Source organism: Trachymyrmex cornetzi, unplaced genomic scaffold (genome assembly GCF_001594075.2).
Source record: "Trachymyrmex cornetzi isolate Tcor2-1 unplaced genomic scaffold, Tcor1.1 scaffold338, whole genome shotgun sequence".
Classification (NCBI taxonomy): domain Eukaryota; kingdom Metazoa; phylum Arthropoda; class Insecta; order Hymenoptera; family Formicidae; genus Trachymyrmex; species Trachymyrmex cornetzi.
This window is the reverse complement of record NW_017298087.1, coordinates 19,593-24,578: the sequence shown is the minus strand read 5'-3', so window position 1 is coordinate 24,578 and position 4,986 is coordinate 19,593.

Below are 4,986 nucleotides of genomic sequence, written 5' to 3'. Positions count from 1 at the left end.
TACGCGTTGTCCGCCGGATAATCGCTCGTGTCGAATCTTGCGATACCGCGTTTCATAATCTCGTAAGCATCGTCGCATTCTATACGGTAAATGAGACTGTCCGTGTCGGTGTACATAATTTTGTACTTGTCGCGATACATCGGTGACATGTACTCGTGGTGAAACTCGTACAAGCAGACTTTCGATATGTCGAGTACCCACGTAAATTGGCTTGTTGAACTTCACCTCGAGTTTGCGCAGTTCGACGGCGATTAGATTCTCAGCAAAAACGCCGCGGCTGTGAAAATTCAGTTTTGCGATCATTGCCTCCGCGCCATATCGTCTATCCCATTTCGTTAATAACTTTACGTCTACATGATCGCGCACATTCTCCAAGGATAATTTCCATATTCTTGCCGAATACCGCGTTGTTCATTAATTTATACAAATTTTTTTCGAAATCGTTTTTCGCGCGCGTTCTGAATTGTGTATTAAGTTCAATATAATCGCCGAGCCATGGAGATTGAGCGAATTGTAGCACCCGGTGGATCTTTGTTAGGCGAAGCCCGTGACGAGTACATTGCTGCAGGTTGCGGTAGTGGATGACGTAACGCTGCTTATCGTACAACGTCGCGAGAAGTTTATCTTCGCGCTTGCCGGGCAGCTTATCGCGCGTTGGGCAGAAATGTAGGTCAGTGTGTCGATCGTGCAGATGTTGCGGATACTCGAGATCAACCTCGAGAATATAACCGGTAGGCGAATCCTGAGCGATCGCGCTCACGTTAAAGTTTGCAGTGTCTTCGACCCATCGAAATTCAGTGTACGGCAATGATTGACACATCGCCCATCCATACAAATTATTCACATCATAGTACATAAGGTACGACGACGGTTTCGATGAGTCATACGAACGCATGTACTTGTTATTAGCCTGCGCGTATCTGCCGGAACATTGACTGAGCACCGCGTATGCCATGCTCGATGAACATGACCATATCAATGTCGGTGAGCAACTCAAATCTTACGCGCGTATGTTTTAGCATGGGGTCCCACGTGAAACTTGGCAGTGTATAATGCGCGGGATCGAGACACAACTCGCGACACAACTATTGCGGAAATTTTCGAAAATATCTGCTAATAACAATACATCGGTTTTCAAGTACAGATCGGTGTACTCGCCGAGCGTTTGAATGGAGAATCGCTGCCATACGTTCATGGCGTGAGAGTAATCGCTCTCGGATACTGTATCACCCGTCAATGAACTGAAAAATAATTCTCGCGATGGTAAGCGCGTGTCCTGCAATTTTTCAACGCAGTCAATGTACTCGTACACTGTTAGAAATGTTCTTAAATTTCATTAACTTTTAATGTACATTGGCGAATGAAGTTTAATTTCTCTGTAACTGAAAGGACTATTAATGCACATGTTAATGAGATTTAAGTTTACAGTAACTGAAAAATTAAGTGTAATGAAATTTAATATACTTTACATTTACAGATATAAATGACATTTAATTAATCGTAATTGAAATAACTATTAATGTACATATTAATGAAATTTAATGTACTTTTACATTTACGAATATTAATAATATTTTAATTAAGCCTAATACTATTAACTCTTAACGTTTAATACGTTTACGTTTCTTACATGTCATTAACGTAAATTACATTTCAGTTACAGATCTCGTACTTTTTTCATTAACGTGTAAATTAATTTCTATAATAATGTGTTCATTAATTTCAATACACACATTCAATACATTCATTAATTTCATTAATTTCAATACACACATTCAATACATCACATTTAAGACTACTTTAATTTAGTTTTTATTTATATCATTCATTACATTTAATTTCATGCATAACCACATGCTTCCTTTACATGTTAAATAAAATTCATTGAGAAATTTCTAACAGTGTACGGAAAGATACCTTTACGAGTCAGCAATTCAAATTCTTCGTTTGACAAAGTTAAAAATTTGGAACGTATAATTTTTAATTTATCTTTGTCGAGATACGACGCCAATTTTTCTAAACTTGATGCGAGAAATTTATAGGAAACAATGAATCTTAATTTTACACAATTTTTTGAAAATGATTTTCGTTTTTATCTTTGGTGCTATCGACATGTTTCGTGAATGAAATATATTTTTCTTTTGTCATAGGAAGTATGTCCACATGTCCGTCGTACGCGGTAGTTAAAGCTACTTCTTTAATTATAAAGTGCGCGTAGTACTCCGACATGTTGTGAAATACAACTGGAATATAAAATGAATTTTTATAATTAAGATTACAATTTGAATGTGCTGGACCGCGGTATCTACCGGTTAAGTGGCAATGATCGCAGACCCGCGTATCGTCCGGCGCGAACGGCTTCTCACAAATATGACAACGCGTCACCCTGCGGCCTCCCATTGCTACTTAGATAACGCCTCCATAGGCATGTTGGCGGATATAATATCTTTGACGCGATGCGCCAAATCATTGAGCTGTCGCGCGAACCACGCTATACAGTTTTTGTCGCGACGGAAGTGATATGACGACAACGAACTATCGTACGGGCATCGCACGAGTATTCTATGCTGAATACTTGGTGCCGCTGATACTCGTACGACGCGCCTTCTTTGTCGGGCTCCGTTTTCCGCAGGACGCACTCCAGGTCGGCGTATACTATGAACGGTACACATTCCTAGTTGCAGTGGTTGCCAAATTGGAGCCACCTGTCGTTCTCGCTCGGCAGGCGGATGACGCAGTCGTTAAGTTTTTGGCAATCCACTTGGTGCGTCTGCAATTTTTCACTCGATCCGAAATAGTGAAGACATCTGTAAATAGAGAAATTATTTTTTTACATATTGTTTTTTATTTTTCTTATTATATTTACTTTTCTTATTATACTTACCGATCGCAAAAATATTTCTGAACCTTTTTCCCAGTAAGTTGCGATCTCACAAGGCGCGACAGGTTCTTTATCCATGCAAAGTGGCCTACACCGTCGTCGCGTGAATCTTGCTGATACAGGAGATTGATGTGCTTCTCCTTTTTGTCGGTTGTGAGTCGTAGAGGAAGGATCTGTTTATTCTCGATGCCGTACACGTTGATTGACACAGCGTTTAAATGTTCGAATTTTTAAATGGCTTTTAAAATTTTCGGAAACTCAATGTTTGTGAGATTTAATACTGTTGTATAATGTGGATATGATGACTCTCGCTCCGTATACTTTTCAGCCGAGTACAGAGCGGCGACCACCGATCACGCGAAGCTCGCATTGTCCGTCGTACGCACACTGATCACCGCTCGTTTCGACGCAATTTCCCGCGGCCTTCGATATAGCATCCCGCACGCATAGGATTAAGTTTGTTTACGTTAACAGTCAAGTTAAGGATTCGCGACAGCGCCCACCCACTGTCGCGTTCCTGAAACTCTTCGAGCGATGCCAAGATAGGCTCGACGACGTGCCGTTCATACCACTCGCGTATGTCGATGCATCGATAAATCTCATTGTTTTTCGTAATTATGCTTTTATTAGCACGTTTATCCTTTGTCGCGAAGTCGCCGTTGAACGCTGTGTTCACTTTTACATTACCATGTCTTTCTACAGCGTCTCGCATTCCTCTAGCACTACATTGCCAGCGTCTTCAAGGAATCGGTGAGGCTCGATATGATTATAATTTATCATCGAACCTGTCGCTATACGATTCTCGAACGCAGCGTCGATCTCTCGCCATACAAGAGATTGCTCGTTGCCACTCGCTTACCCGCCACTCGCGTACTCGCCACCAACGTGCATGAAACGTCGCTCCAGTTGGGACTTTGCACCCGCGAGTCGCGCGATCCTCGCCATCGCGGATTGTTTGTGTCCGACAACGAGGCGCTGACGCTTGGTACGGCAAAGTTCTTCGAGCTGCTCGATGCACTCGTCGCATCGTTGCATCCACGCGAAGCACTCTACCAGAGTAGCGACCTGGCCGCACTGCTCCAGTAGTTCGCGTTCCATTCGCTCGTGGTTTTCCATGTTTTTAGATCACACACACTCTTACACGGAGCATTTACACTCTTACACGGAGCACTCAATAGTTTTTTCAATGTGTGCAGAGTGGACACATGCTGCGTGGAAATATAGTGTACATCGGCTCTTCGCATATGGAGCACTCGGTGCGTTGTGTACAGTAAGACCAGTCTTGGTGCGTCCTGACGAGATACATTCCTTCATCGCCAATATTCCGCAAAGAAATCTTGCTATAATTCGGCGGATATGCCATGCAATGTGTACATATGACTAAAGCACCACAACCCGTTGTATAATAACAGCAGATTATGCAGTGATTAGTATGAATGTCTAACGTTTCGATTTCCGAAGGTTGCACAAATTTCTCTGCGTGATCCGTATTGCCATCGTCCAAACCAATAAGACATTCAGTATCGTTGGACGACTTTTGGTCCACTATGTCCTCAAATTCTACTTCCAGTGCTTCGAATAACATGTCTGTATTTACACCATCCATGTCCTCAACGTCAATGTCCTCAACGTTCGCACGATGGTCAGCCATACTTTCCACATTACGTTTACCATGATCGGTTTGGTAATCTTACGGGGTACCAACTGAGGTGTTGCACGCTGATGGCCCGTTATATATCCCATTTGCAACTTCTTTGTCCCTTTGTCTACCCCCTATTGAGTCGCAGCACCGACGACGTGTCACCGATCACTTCTTAGAAAAAATCGTTGTCGGCGCTTTCGCCTCCGATCTCGCAGTTCTTCCCAGATAAATATAGTTATCGGCGCTTCTGATCTTTTGAAAGAAAGAACTGCGAGAACGCAGTATGATTTCATCGTCTACCTCTTATTGATGGCGCTTCGTTTAGCAGCCGGATGATGTGTCACCGATCCCCTAGACAAAATATCTTGTCCGCGTTATAGTACCGCGATGCATTTCGCGGTTGGTACGGGGTGAGCGCGGGGTCCGCGGCGGCCTGCGTGCGATGGCTGCGATGGCGGCGGGG